This window comes from Bos grunniens, chromosome 2 (genome assembly GCF_055505025.1).
Source record: "Bos grunniens cultivar Pamir isolate PY7600 chromosome 2, Bosgru_T2T1.0, whole genome shotgun sequence".
Taxonomy (NCBI): Eukaryota; Metazoa; Chordata; class Mammalia; order Artiodactyla; family Bovidae; genus Bos; species Bos grunniens.
The window spans coordinates 57,858,993-57,873,040 of NC_141166.1; the positions used below are offsets into that span (position 1 = coordinate 57,858,993).

At 43.1% G+C, this 14,048-nt stretch overlaps 1 long non-coding RNA gene across 1 annotated transcript in view; it reads left to right on the forward strand.

Annotated features, from left to right (window-relative positions):
* The window catches only part of LOC147378129 (uncharacterized), a 42,998-nt gene extending 39,645 nt beyond the window's left edge, over window positions 1–3,353 (forward strand). The window contains exon 4 of the long non-coding RNA XR_015151358.1: window positions 689–3,353. This is a non-coding gene — a long non-coding RNA (uncharacterized LOC147378129). The remainder of the gene's footprint in view (window positions 1–688) is intronic.
* The last annotated feature ends 10,695 nt before the right edge of the window (window positions 3,354–14,048 follow it).

Genomic DNA, 14,048 nt, shown 5'->3' on the forward strand with positions numbered 1-14,048 from the left:
TCTGGTTCCAGCACCCAGGACTCTGTGGACAGCATGGGAAGGTGGGGTGTGCCACTCTCTGCCACTGGAGCCAAGAGGACTGTGCTCGCGGAGACCAAGGTGGGGAGGACGGGTGGACAACAGGCCCCCAGTCACATTCCACATACCTGCCGCCCTGCAAGGTTCATTTCTGTGTCCCCTGTATTGGGATTCAGAATGGAGTTCTCACAACAACGGGGAGCATCCTTTTATGGGAATAGGGGTACTGAGAATTCAGCATTCTCCATCACAGCCAGACTCCATGGGAATCTGGGGACTGCTGCAACACTGACTGTCTGGTCCACTGAGACAGAGAAGGCCGCTGGTTCCATGGATGGAAGAAAGGGTCCCCCAGGTGCTTCCCTGGGATCATGGGTGAATCAGGGGCCTAATCAGCTATCAGGCCGTGTTCTCAGGTGGCAGTGCTGAGTCATTTTGTTGTTCAGTCGCTAAGTCATGTCCAACTCTTTTCGACTCCATGCACTGCAGCATGCCAGGTTCCTCTGTCTGTGGGATTTCCCAGGCAAGAATACTGGAGTGGATTGCCATTTCCTTCTCCAGGGGATCTTCCTGACTCAGGAATCAAACCCGTGTCTCCTGCTGTATTGAGCCATTAGGCATAATTAATAGCTTAAAATTTTTAACCATGTGCATATATTCTTTTTTCCAGCTCAATCAAGGAACCAACAGACAGTGGTTTCTATGTTCCAGAAGCCCTTCCCTGGGGTCTTCTCCGATGTGCACTGTTCGCTGCTACAGATTGTCCTTGCGGCTCTGAGGCCCCTCCCTGAGTCTCCAGGGCCCCAGTGCAATGTCAGGAAGAAAAGCTGAGCCCCTCTGTCCTGATGTCCAATCCTGGCTCCTCTCATACATGTCCTGGGTGTCCCCTATGATGTCCTTGACCCTGGGGCAGATGGTCTCTACACAACTATGCAGTAAACCTCTGGTTGGCTCATCTCTGTCTCTCTCTTTTTTTAAAAGAGGATTTAGGCTTTACAGCATAGCTAAAAATACCACTGAAGAGCCTGCCTCTGTTTGGAGAGGTTCAGACAGTAAAGAATCTGCCTGCAAAGCCTATAGTCCATGGGATCACTAAAAGTCAGACAGGACTGAGTGACTAACACTTTCACTCAGTGGCCAAAAGCCAACTGACAAAGTGCTGACAGCCCCGACGACTGCAGTTTTTTTTGCATTTCACCAGGGATTCTGGAGTTGGGGGACACTGGAGATCTCAATGTGAAACCAGCCCATTTTACTGAAGACCTTGAGGGTTACAGGGGAGATGGGGTGGAACTTGAATTTTACTCCTCCCAGAAAGTCCTGGTGGCTCCATCATGAGCAAGGCTCTGGGCTCTGACACTTCCTGCCCTCTGGTTCCACCTCCAGGGTCTCCTAGGACATGTAACTGAGTCCAGAGTGGGCTCCAGGGCAGAATATTCCTGAGGTCGCAAAGGACAAGATCCAAGTCTGACCTGGGCAGAGGTGTGCCAACTGCAAGATACTGCATGCAGCCCCAAAGACCTTACCTACATGGAAGCTGTGGTGTGTCTGTGGTGGGTACCAGCTCGGAGCGGGCAAAAGTAGAAGCTCTTAGAGGTGGGGAGCTGTAGCCAATGGCCGATCCCATGGCCTCTCAGATGGAGGCTGCTTCTCTGTAAGAAACCAGGCCCAGCCAACGAGTTCGGAAGGCACACCGGTGGTCCTTGCCGAGGCTGAAACCCACACAGTCAGACATGGGTCTAGGTGACGTTCTGAGAGTCAAGGGTGATGAGCACCGGGACTGCGTCCTGAGACGACCTCCATCTGTCTTTTTAGGTGTTTCCATGTTTCTTTAGCGCAGTACTTCTTAATCACCCGAGTCTTAAGAACCATTCTGCCCTAAGGTCGTTGCCCAAAATTGACCTGCCAAAGTCCACTTCAGGGATTCTGATACTAGAGTCTGGGGTGACAATTTTGAAAATTTCCCTGGGTGATTCGGGTACGTGAGCCCAGGATTCCCAGACCCTGCCTCCACCGCACTACCCATCAGCGAGGGGCCCGGGATCCGGAAAGGGAAGGACAGAGGGGGTGATTGGCAGGGCCGAATGGGCGGAGCTCAGACCCCGGGCTCGGGACGTGAATCTCTAGCCTTTATCTCCTCGCCTCTGCCCAGAGTGCCAGCTGCTCTCAAGGTCCTACCTGAGCCCCTGCCATTTACCTTGAACTCCCTGCTCACATCCGTGTTCGCCTCTTTGTGTTTTCAACATTCATCTGGAACGTCTGATGCTTTTCAGCTTTAGGAAACCTACCTAGTAGCTTTTTCCCAAGCCTCTCACTTCCTACCGTGTTCACAAACTGCACCCCTGGGTGGACATTCTCTACATCTGCTTCACAGTTTAAAGTCAGATGCTCTTGCCTCTTACTAGGTCCTGTTTCCATTTCCTAGAACAGGTAGCCAAGGGCTAAATTTATTGAGCAATTGAAATAAGAAAATGTCTGTGAGAATGAAATGTAGGTGGAAAGAACAAATAAATCAATTAAGGAATGAATAAATGATTGCAGACTCTGCACACCCCTGCCAAAAAATGTCTAAAACTTGATCACTCATATTCTTTCCTACACTTCTTCCCTCTTCATTAAGTGGTTGAGGTTGGCAGTGATTTAATTTTTTAAAATTTTATTTTATTATGGAAATTTGATTTATGATATTGTCTTAAATTCTAATATATGGCAAAGTGATTCAGTTATATATACACATACTCTTTTTCATATTCTTTTCCATTATAAGTTATTGCAAGATACTGACTATAGTTCCCTGTGCTATACAGTAGGTCCTTGATGTTTATCCATTTTGTATATGGTAGTGTGCATCTGTTAGTCCAAAACTCCTAATTTATCATTCCACCCACCTTCCCCTTGGTAACCATGGGTTTGTTTTCTATGTGAATCTGTCTATGTTTTGTAAATAAACTCACTTGTATCATTTTTTAGGTTCCACATATAAGTGATATCACATTTGTCTTTCTGTGTCTAACTTATTCACTTAGTATGATAATCTCTAGGCCTCCATTCATGTTGCTCTGAATGACAGTATTTCATTATTTTTTATGGTGGAGTAATATTCCATTGTATATACATACATATCTTCTTTATTCATTCATTTGCTGATAGACATATAGATTGTTTCCAAGTCTTGGCTACTGTAGATAGTGCTGCTGTGAACATTGAGGTGTGTGTATTTTTTTGAATTAGAGTTTTCCCTTGTTGTATGCCCAGGTCTGGGATTGAAAGATCACATGGTAGTTCTATTTTTAGTTTTCTGAGGAAATTCCGTATTGCTTCCATGGTGGCTGCACCAGTGTGCATTCCCACCATACCCATTCCAGCATTTGTTATTTGTAGACTTTTAAATGATGGTTATCCTGACCTTGTGAAGTTAACACCTCACTGTAATTTTAATTTGCATTTCCTTGATAATTAGCAGTGTCAAGCATCTTTTCATGTGTTTATTGATCATCTATATGTCTCTTTGAAGAAATGTCTATTTAGGTCTTCTGATCATTTTTTGATTGGGTTGTTTTTGTTGTTGTTGTTGTACGGGATGTTTGTGTATTTCAGAAATTAATCCCTTGTCTGTTGCATTGTTTGCAAGTATTTTCTCCCATTCTGTAGATTGTATTTCTGTTTTGTTTATGGTTTCCTTGCTGTGCAAAAGCTTGCAAGTTTGATTAGGTCACATTTGTTTATTTTTGCTTTTATTTCTATAGCCTTGGGGACTGACCTAAGAAAATATTGCTAAGATTTATGTTAGAGAATGTTTTTCCTATATTCTTTTCTAGGAATTTTATGGTGTCATGTCTTATAATTGAGTCTTTAAGACATGACATTTATTTTTGTGTATGGTGTGAGTGTGTGTTCAAACTTTATTGATTTACATATGGCTGTCTGCTTTTCCAACACTACATGCCAAATAAACTGTCTTTTCTTCATTGTGTAACTCTTGCTTTCTTTATTGAAGATTAATTGACCATAGGTGTGGGTGTAACTTAATTTGATTTGATTTGATCTGCTTAGTACTTCCTGACTGAATCTAGTAATCTCAGATAGGTCCCTTAAAGCCCCACTTTTTATCATGTTCACCTCCTTCTGTTGCCTAGCAGATGTCCTCGTTATATATCTGGGCATCTCCTGCTCTTAAGGGCACTTGGGGTGACATTCTCAGGCCTAAGATTCCACCACCAGATTACCAACCACTTCTGCTGCTTTTTCCGGTCAGCTGTTACCCGTGCTAGCTGAGCTATTTATACTTTGCTGTTCAGTTGCCATGGAATAGTGCACAGCAAGCAGTTTCATGCCTTGGCTGACTTCTCTATACGCTGCCTGATGGAAGTAAGCTTGAGAGGAGGTGGGGTTTGTGGAGCCCTGGGGGTTGGCACCTGTATCTGTAATGCTGTGTGTTGGCCAGCACCTCTAGAAAGTCATAGGTTTTTCACATCTAAATTATGTGTATTCCTTGACCAATACATCCTGAGTCATTTCAAGTATACCAAGGCATCGAAGTGATCACTAAGGGCCTTTGAATTGGGGGGGGGGTGCCCCTGGGTTGTCTTGACTAGATAGTGATCTAGGTGGCAACTTGTGGGGGTGGGAGAACCAGGTGGCTCAGAAACATGAGGATTGGTGCAACCAGTCCAAATTTGAAGCCCATCACCCTTATCCCCCCCCATGCCTGTCCCACTGCCTCCTTTGCTGACTTCATGCACCACTATCACCTCTATTATAACTCATACCAACTCCAAGACTCCAACCATCACCACTGCTACCACCATCATCAATACCCCATTCCAGCCCCAAGCTGGGCAAGTCACCACTTTGCCATCATCAGCAGCAACACCTATACCAACACCAAGGCTATTGCTACCACCATAACCATAAGCACCCCTGCCCCCACCCCAACTCCAAGACTACTATATCACCACTATCCTCATTTCCATAGTTAGCTCAGCTGTCTTTACCAAAATCCCTGTGGCTGAAGAGCTGAGGGACCCTTTCCCATACCATATACCTGCCTAGACTTCACTATTCTTTCTGTGTTGTCCTAGAGGCATGCTGCTGCTGCTAAGTCACTTCAGTTGTGTCCGACTCTGTGCGACCCCATAGATGGCAGCCCACCAGGCTCCTCCATCCCTGGAAGGCATATTTAAGGCCAATTTCACTTGTATGGGCTTCCCTGGTGGCTCAGAGGTTAAAGTGTCTGCCTGCAATGCAGGAGACCTGGGTTCGATCCCTGGGTCAGGAAGATTCCCCTGAAGAAGGAAATGGCAACCCACTCCAGTATTCTTGCCTGGAGAATCCTATGGACGGGGGATCCTGGTGGGCTACAGTCCACAGGATCACAAAGAGTCGGATACGACTGAGTGACTTCACTTTCACTTTCACTTGTATAGTTGGGGTGGGTGGACTAATGAGTTAGATTCAGGTGGATAATAACATTGGAAGAACCTACTCGCCCTAGACAGCAGAGTACCTTGAATTCATCCTGCTTATTTAACTTTGCAGAATACTTCATGCAAAATGCTGAGCTGAATGAATCACAAGCTGGAATCAAGGAGAAATATCAGGAGAAATGATATTCTTGCCAGGAGAAATATCAACAACCTCAGATAGGCAGATGATAACAGTCTAATGGCAGAATATAAAGAGGAACTAAAGAGTCTCTTGATAAAGGTGAAAGAGGAGAGAGAAAAAGCTGGCTTAAAACTCAATATTCAAAAAGCTAACATCATGGCATCTAGTCCCATCACTTCATGGCAAATATTTGGGGGGGTGGGGAGTGGAAGCAGTGAAAGATTTGATTTTCTTGGGCTCCAAAATCAGTGTGGATGGTGACTGCAGCCATAAAATTAAAAGACGCTTACTCCTTGGGAGAAAAGCTATGACAAACCTAGACAGCATATTAAAAAGCAGAGGCATCACTTTGCTGGCAAAGGTCCATGTAGGTAAAGCTATGGATTTTCTAGTAGTCATGTACAGAGTTGGATAATAATGAAGGCCGATTGCTGAAGAATTGATACTTTTGAACTGTGGTGTCAGAGAAGACTCAATGGCCTTGAGTTTGAGCAAACTCTGGGAGATAGTGAAGGACAGGGAGGTCTGGCATGCTGCAGTCCATAAGGTTGCAAAGAGCTGGACACAACTTAGCAATTGAACAGTAACAAAAACCTTGAATTTTGAACTGGTAAATATGAACTTGATGTTCAGGTTATTATTATTATTTTAGTTCAGAGAACTTCCTGAGCAGAAAGTTACATGAAAACCCCCCAAACCAGTGGAGATTGAGAGTCAAGAGTCATTCAAACCAATGGACACTCATTGGACACCTGTGAAGAGTAACATGGTGATCTGAGGGAGATGGGCACGGGGAGGCAGGCACAATGGGCAAGACAGACTAAGAGGAGGTGACATTTGAGTAGGGAAGGAACCAGTCGTTTGAAGATTGAGCAAACAGTGTTCCCAAGAGAAGAGGTGGCAGGTGCAAAGGCCCTGAGGTGTTGCAGAGCTGAACTTCCTTGAGGAATAGGGAGGCACTGATGGCCTATTTGGGCTGGTGTCTCCTCTTTTACTAAAGAGTGAAATAAGACATTACAAGGGTTAAGTTACATAATACGTCCTCAGCGCATGCTATGTTACTTAGCACACACTTTGTGCGTACTAAACACCAGACCTACCTGTTACTACACTCTGGACCTTTTAGAAACTTTTACCTCTTGCCTTCTCCACCTCCTCCTGGCAGTTCATGGCTGGTTTGGGGGGATGTACTTATTTTTATGAAGTAGTTGAGTGGTGTTGGGAAAGCACAGGTTAGTAGGTGAAAATAAAATGAATACACTTCATTTGTTTAGAAATGGAGAGAGGTCACATTGAGGTGGGAAGGTCAACACTGCTTGATAAATAAGATGCATGAATTTGTATTCAGTCCTACCAGATCCTACTAGTGAAAATGTACCTCTAGGATATTTACTGTTTTCTACAAAATTTTGTGTTTCTACCTCCTGGAGAAACTTTTTGTTTCAGTTCCTAGAACAGAGAATTAGACATTCCTTGCCATATACTTCCAAGCCACACAAAGCAGGATCTTTACTTTGCGTAACAAATCTTCATGTTTTAATTTTCCGTATGTAGAACATAGATCCAAGGGTTCACCTTCTGTGAAAAAAAGTACAGAATCCCCTGATTTGGGCACTAAATGCTGACCTTGAGTTTGAATTATTGGTGGCCAGGATAATGAACATTCTAGAACAGCTCATGCTGGACCAAACACCCCTCAGAGCCAAGTCAGCATCAAACTGAGTGACCTGGGTAGAATACAAGAGCCAAACACTATTCACATTACAAAGGCATTTTCACCTGTACACTTTTGGCACAGATTTTATTTGCTTGTTAATCACATAGGAGCAATCTTTCCTTCCGTGAAGTAACATAATCTCTTCCAAACTTCTTGAAATGCACAGACCTCCTGGTCTAACTCTCTATTTTAAACAAGAAACAGTGTAGAGGCAGAGATAAGACCTACCATGCTTGTGCTGACTGCTTGTGTACATGCACAGTAGGGTTTGACTCTTTAAGACCCCAGGGACTGAAGCCTGCCAGGCTCCTCTGTCCATGGTATTTTCCAGGCAAGAATGCTGGAGTGGGTTGTCATTTCTTTCTCCAGAGTATCTTCTCGACCAAAGGATTGAATCCACATTTCTTGCAGCTCCTGCATTAGCAGGTATATTCTTTACCACTGTGCTGCCTGGGAAGTCCCAAGAACTACCATCTGTTGTTGTTGTTTAGTTGCGAAGTTGTGAGCTCATGGATTGCAGCACGCCAGGCTTCTCTGTCCTTCACTATCTCCCAGAATTTGCTCAAACTCATGTCCATTGAGTTGGTGATGTGATCCAACCATCTCATCCTCTGTTGCCCCCTTTTAATCCTACCCTCAATCTTTCCCAGCATCTGGGTCTTTTCCAGTGAGTATACACTTCACATTAGGTGGCCAAAGAATTCGACCTTAAACTTCATCATCAGTCTTTTTAATGAATATTCAGAGTTGATTTCCTTTAAAATTGACTGGTTTGATCTCCTTGCAGTCCAAGGAACTCTCAAGAGTCTTTTTCAGCACCACAATTCAAAAGCATCAGTTCTTTGACATTGAGCCTTCTTTATGGTCCAATTCTCACATCTGTACACAACTACTGGAAAAACCATAGCTTTAACTATAAGGACCTTGCTGGCAAAGTGATGTCTCTGCTTTTTAATATGTTGTCTAGATTTGTCATAGCTTTTCTTCCAAGGAGAAAGCATCTTTTAATTTTATGGCCTCAGTCATTGTTCATTTTTCAGTGATTTTGGAGCCCAGGGAAATAAAATCTGTCACTCTTTCCATTTTTTCCCCATCTATTTGCCATGAATTGATGGGACCAGATCCCATGATCTTTGTTTTTTTAATGTTGAGTTTTAACCCAGCTTTTTAACTCTCCTCTTTCACTTTCATCAAGAGGTTCTTTATTTCCTCTTCACTTTCTGCCACTGGAGTGGTGTGATCTGCATATCTGAGGTTGTTATTTCTCCTGGGCATTCTTGATTCCAGCTTATGATTCATCTAGCCTGGCATGTCACATGATGTGCTCTGCATATAAGTTAAATAAGCAGAGTGACAATATACAGCCTTGACATAATCCTTTCCCAATCGGGTACCAGTCCATTATTTCATGTCTAGTTCTAACTGTTACTTCTTGATCTGCATATAGGTGTCTCAGGAGACAGGTGAGTTGGTTTGGTATTCCCATCTCTTGAAAAATTTTCTACAGTTTGTTGTGATCCATGCAGTCAAAGACTTTAGCATGGTCAATAAAATAGATTTTTTTTTTTCGAATTCCCTTGCTTTGTCTATGATCCAGTGAATGTTGGCAATTTGATCTCTGGTTCCTCTGCCTTTTCTAAATCCAGCTTGTACATCCGGAAATTCTCAGTTCACATACTGCTAAAACTTAGCTTGAAGAATTTTGAGAATTACCTTACTGGCATGTGAAATGAGTGCAATTGTGCAATAGTTTGAAAATTGTTTGGCATTACCTTTCTTTGGGATTGGAATTTTTCCAGTCCTGTGACCACTGTTGAGTTTTCCAAATTTGCTGGCATATTGAGTGCAGCATTTTAACAGCATCATCTTTAGAATTTTAAATAGCTCAGGTAGGATTTCATCATCTCCACTAGTTTTGTTCATAGTAATGCTTCCTAAGGTTCACTTGACTTCATGCTCCAGGATGTCTAAGTGACCACATCATTGTGATTTTCTGGGTCATTAAGATCTTATTTGTATAAATTCTTCTGTGTATTCTTGTCGTCTCTTCTTAATCTCTTCTATTTCTGTTAAGTCCTTACCATTTCTGTTCTTTGTTGTGCCCATTTTTGCATGAACTTTCCCTTGGTATCTCCAATTTTCTTGAAGAGATCACTGCTGCTGCTGCTGCTAAGTCGCTTCAGTCGTGTCCAACTCTGTGCGACCCCATAGACGGCAGCCCACCAGGCTGTCCATCCCTGGGATTTTCCAGGCAAGAGTACTGGAGTGGGGTGCCATTGCCTTCTCCTGAAGAGATCACTAGTCTTTTCCTAATCTGTTGTTTTCTTCTATTTCTTCTCATTATTCTCTGGAACTCTGCATTCAGATGGGTGTATCTTTCCCTTTCTCCTTTGCCTTTTACTTCTCTTCTTTTCTCAGTTACTTATAAAGCCTCCTCAGACAACCACTTTGCCTTCTTGCATTTCTTTTTCTTTGGGATGGTTTTGGTCATTGCCACCTATACAGTGTTATGATCCTCTATCTATAGTTCTTTAGCTACTCTGTCTACCAGATCTAATTCCTTGAATCTATTCATGACTTCTACTGTATAATCATAATGGATTTGATTTAGGTCATACCTGAATGGTCGCATGGTTTTCCCTACATTCTTCAACTTAAACCTGAATTTTGCAATAAGGAGCTGATGATCTGAGCCACAGTCAGCTCCTGGTTTTGTTTTTGCTGACTGTATACAGCTTCTCCATCTTCAGCTGCAAAGAATATAATCAATCTGATTTCAATATTGACCATCTGATGATGTTCTTGTGTAGCTTCATCTCTCATGAAGTTGGAAAATGTTTGCTGTGACCAGTGTGTTCTCTTGGCAAAACTCTGTTACCTTTGCCCTGCTTCATTTTGTACTCCAAGGCCAAACTTGTCTGTTACTCTAGGTATCTTTTGACTTCCTACTTTGCATTCCAATTCCCTATGATGAAAAGGACATCTTTTTGTGTTAGTTCTAGAAGGTTTTGTAGGTCTTCATAGAACTGGTCAGCTTCAGCTTCTTCGGCATTAGTGGTTGGAGTATAGAATTGGATTACTATGACATTGAATGGTTTGCCTTGGAAATGAACAGAGATCATTCTATCATTTTTGAGATTGCATCCAAGTGTTGCATTTCAGACTCTTTTGTTGACTCTGAGGGCTACTCCATTTCTTCTAAGGGATTCTTGCCCACAGTAGTAGAAAGTATGTTCATCTGAATTAAATTCACCCATTCCATACATTTTAGTTCGCTGATTCCTAAGATGTTAATGTTTACTCTTGCCATCTCCTGCTTAACCACTTCCAATTTACCTTGATTACCAGGACAGAGCATCCTGGCAGGCTACAGTCCATGGGGTTGAAAAGAGTCAGACACAACTGAAACAACTCAGCATGCACATGGACCTAACATTCCAGGTTCTTATGCAATATTTTTCTTTACAGCATCAGACTACTTTCACCACCAGACACATCCACAACTGAGCTTTGTTTCTGCTTTAGCCCAGCCTCTTCATTCTTTCTGGAGATAATTCTCCATTCTTCCCCAGTAGCATACTGGAGTCTTTTCATACTGTTCATAGAGTTCTCAAAGCAAGGATACTAAAGTGATTTGCCATTCTTTCCTCCAGTGGACCAGGTTTTGTCAGAACTCTCCACAATGACTTATCTATCTTGGGTGGCCCTGCACAGCAGAGCTCAGAGCTTCATTGAATTATGCAAGCCCTTTTGCCCCGACAAGAGTGATCCGTGAAGCGGAAGATCTATCATACAACCCAGCAGTTCCATTCCTGGGCATATATCCTGAGAAACCCATAATTCAAAAGACACTTCAGTCCAAATTTCATTGCAGTACTATTTATAATAGTCAGGACATGGAAGCAATCTAAATGTCCATTGAAAGAATGGGTAAAGAAAATGTGACACATATAATCAACAGAATATTACTCAACCATTAAAAAGGAACAAAATTGGGTCATTTTAAGAGATGTAGATGGATCCTGAAGACTCTCATACAGAGTGAAACAAGTCAAAAATAGAAAGAGAAATATCATCCATTAATGCATATATTTGGAATCTAGAAAAAATGGTAGAGATGAACTTACTTGCAAAGCAGAAATAGAGACACAGGCATAGAGAACAAATATATGGACACGAAGCAGGAGAGGAGGTGGGATGAAGTGGGAGATTGGGATTGACATATATACCCTACTATGTATAAAGTAAATAAATAATGAGAACCTGCTATATATTGCAGAAGTCTGCTGTGGTGACTTAGATGGGAGGGAAATCCAGAAGGGAGGGGATATGTGTATAGATATGGATGATTCACTTCGTGTACAGCAGAAACTAGCGCAACATTGTCAAACAATGATATTCCAATAAAAAAAAAAAAAAAACCAGGTGACACAGGGTGTCAGTGAGGAAAGTGATTGGGGGAGGGCAGGCTGGAGTCAGATAGGGGAATGAACCCCATAAGATGGCAGCCATCGCTTGCTTCTGGCAGGTCAGGAGGGACAATTGCTCAGAGTTTCTGGCTTTCCTAATTTTTCAAGCAAATCTAGAAATCCAGATATTTCTGTTATGTCTCCTGATTTTTAAATATGGGCAAGTCATTCAAAGTTTTAAGAAACACTGTGCAGGATTGCACTGGAAGATCCACAGTGGATCGTGGAACTCTGTTATGGGGGGTCAGAGGTGAAGGCTTGTGAAGTGCCTCTCAGCACTTTTTCTTGTGTTATCCACAAGGATGGAACCTGTGCCACCTATACATGTCCTCTACAGAATTTTACTCTAGTCCTCCATACATTTCACTTATAAAACAGACCATGAGTGTGGTATAGGTGTCGGGGTAGGGGGGTCTGGCAAATCCCTGAAGGTAAGTAAGAGAGGGACTCTGCCTGCCATCATTTGGATGTTGTAGCCCATTAAAATTTATATGTTGAAGCCGTAACACCCCATGTAGTGGCATTTGGAAAGAGGGTCATTGGGAGTGACTTGATGGACGTGAGTCTGTGTGAACTCCGGGAGTTGGTGATGGACAGGGAGGCCTGGGGTGCTGCGATTCATGGGGTCGCAAAGAGTTGGACACGACTGAGTGACTGAACTGAATTGAACTGAGGCTATAGGGGAAGAAGGATTTTGTTTCTATCCTCCTGGGTTTGAGAGCTGGGTCTACAAAATAAACTTACAACAGGCATAAAAGGTATGCAAGCTTATTAATTTTTAATACTATGTGCTTCAAGCATCACAGGAAAAAAAAAGAGCAGTGTGGTTTGAGAGTTTATATACTATTTTAATAGGGGAAGGGGAGAAAGGATGGAAGCCACTGAGAGGAGAGCAAGTGATTTTCAGGGGAGAAGAACGAGGCCCCGGAAGCACTGATGGAGGTGTGATGGTTTGTCACAGTCTGCCTTGGTATAGTGTAACCTTTGGCCCCCTCCTCTGTAAGAAGTCAACTCTCCCTAGTTGATGAAACTTCCAGGGAGGGGATCTGTGACAATTGTGTTCCTTTTGGAGGAGGCTTGGTTTTTGGACAGATCAAAAGGATTCAGAGAAAGCCTATGGCTGCATTTGCTACTTTTCAGATGTCTTCAACTCAAAACATTCAATCTGCCAAGGGAGCATTCTTTGGGATGACACGTTCTGACCATTCCTTCAAGGCCGTCAGGGTGAGGCCTTCATGACAGGATGGGCACCCTTATAGGATGCCCTCACCCTCTCCAGCTCTCCTGCTGTTCCTCCATCTGGGAGGACACAGCAGGATGCTGGTGTCTGCCATCCTGGAAGCAGGTCTTAGCTGGGCTGGCACCCAGATTTCAGACTTCCCAGTCTTCAGAACTGTGTGCAATAAATGTCATCTGAGTCCCTGGTCTGTGATAGGTTGTTACAGCGGTCAAGCTGGCTGCAATACTGCTACAGGCAAACTAGACTCCTTAAGGAGAATCAGTCCTGCCATTTCCTTGACCATGAACTAATTGCTGAAAATAACCTTTCCTAATGCCAGGAATTATACTTACTAGATTTGCCACTTGAGAAGACTTTTTCTTTACTTTCCTTTGTTAGCTTCCCTTGTGGCTCAGCTGGTAAAGAATCCACATGCAGTGCAGGAGACCTGGGTTCGATCCCTGGGTTGGGAAGATCCTCTGGAGAAGGGAAAGGCTACCCACTCCAGTATTCTGGCCTGGAGAATTCCATGGACTGTATATAGTCCATGGGGTTGCAAAGACACAGCTGACAGACATTCACTTTACTTTGTTATTTACTCCCTGAGTCTCCAAGCTGTAACTTCTCCAGTGAGGCTAATTATATTTATCTCTCAGACTGTTGTAAGAATTAAAGAGATAGTACTCATTGAGGAGCTAGGGCTACACTTAGCACATTAAATAATAGCTTGTGCTTGCCCCTCTTGTTATTACTATTACTATGGCTTCTACAGACATGTTTTTTTCTATCCCTGAATCTGGAGGATCAATGCCAGAGAACTGGGGTCTGGGTTCTTTAACTGGCAGCACTGACCATTGTAATTGATATCTTTTACTTGCTTTGCTAACTTAGTGCTACTTAGGAGCAATCGTGGTGTTATGGGTCCTTGTGTTAATTTTCCCGTGGCACTCTGGGAAGATGACAGCAGGGGCTTCAAATTATACAGGACTTGAAGGAACTGTATATGACAATGATGAGT